The sequence below is a fragment of the Arachis duranensis genome, chromosome 4 (genome assembly GCF_000817695.3).
Source record: "Arachis duranensis cultivar V14167 chromosome 4, aradu.V14167.gnm2.J7QH, whole genome shotgun sequence".
NCBI lineage: Eukaryota > Viridiplantae > Streptophyta > Magnoliopsida > Fabales > Fabaceae > Arachis > Arachis duranensis.
In genome coordinates, this window is record NC_029775.3 from 101,338,445 (window position 1) to 101,339,887 (window position 1,443).

The following is a 1,443-nucleotide window of genomic DNA, read 5'->3' on the forward strand; positions in this document are numbered from 1 at the left end:
GAATGGCAGAAGTAGGTTCAATGGAATCTCTATGGTCTCTAGATGAGCTTCAGATTCCTTAGGTTCTTCAAATGGGAAATCCTATTTGTCTACAGGACGTCCCATGAGTTCTTCCTCACTGGGATTCACGTCCTCCTCCTCCTTTCTAGGTTCGGCCACACCATGTAGGGTTATAGCCTTGCACTCTCTTTTTGGATTCTCTTCTGTATTGCTTGGGAGAGTACTAGGAGGAGTTTCAGTGACTCTTTTACTCAGCTGGCCCACTTGTGCCTCTAAATTTCTAATGGAGGACCTTGTTTCATTCATGAAATTGAGAGTGGCCTTAGATAGATCAGAGACTATGTTTGCTAAGCTAGAGGGGCTCTGCTCAGAATTCTCTGTCTGTTGCTAAGAGAATGATGGAAAAGACTTGCTATTGCTAAACCTGTTTCTTCCACCATTATTAAAGTCTTGTTGAGGCTTTTTTTTATCCTTTCATGAGAAATTTGGATGATTTCTCCATAAGGGATCATAGGTGTTTCCATGGGCTTCACCCATGTAATTCACCTCTGCCATTGCAGGGTTCTCAAAATCATAAGCTTCTTTTTCAAAAGATGCTTCTTTAGTACTTTTGGATGTATTTTGCAAACCATTCAGACTCTGAGAAATCATATTGACTTGCTGAGTCAACATTTTATTCTGAGCCAATATGGCATTCAGAGCATTAATTTCAAGAACTCCCTTCCTCTGAGGCGTCCCATTACTCACAGGATTCCTTTCAGAGGTGTACATGAACTGGTTATTTGCAACCATTTCAATGAGTTCCTAAGCTTCTGCAGGCATTTTCTTCATGTGAATGGATCCACCTGCAGAATGGTCCAATGAAATTTTAGACAATTCAGACAGACCATCATAGAATATATCCAGGATGGTCCATTCTGAAAGCATGTCAAAAGGACACTTTTTGGTCAGTTGCTTGTATCTTTCCCAAGCTTCATAGAGGGATTCACCATCTTTTTGCCTGAAGGTTTAAACATCCACTCTAAGCTTGCTCAGCTTTTGAGGAGGAAAGAACTTGGCTAAGAAAGCCGTGACCAGCTTATCCCAAGAGTTCGGGCTATCTTTAGGTTGAGAGTCCAACCATGTTCTAGCTCTGTCTCTTACAGCAAAAGGGAAAAGCATAAGCTTGTAGACCTCGGGATCAACTCCATTGGTCTTAACAGTATCACAGATCTGCAAGAATTCAGTTAAGAACTGAAAAGGATCTTCTAATGGAAGTTTATGAAACTTACAATTCTATTGCATCAGAGAAACTAATTGAGCCTTTACCTCAAAGTTGTTTGCTCCAATGGTAGGGATTGAGATGCTTCTTCCATGGAAGTTGGAATTTGGTGCAGTAAAGTCACCAAGCATCTTCCTTGCACTGTTGTTGGGTTCGGCCATTACTTCTTTTTCGAGATTCTC

The 1,443-nt window shown here is 41.1% G+C and overlaps 1 non-coding gene across 1 annotated transcript; it reads left to right on the plus strand.

Annotated features, from left to right (window-relative positions):
* Positions 1 to 921: 921 nt before the first annotated feature.
* Positions 922 to 1,029, plus strand: LOC127746989 (small nucleolar RNA R71). Its single transcript, XR_008008794.1, has one exon. It is a non-coding gene; the product is annotated as a small nucleolar RNA R71 (small nucleolar RNA).
* Positions 1,030 to 1,443: the final 414 nt, after the last annotated feature.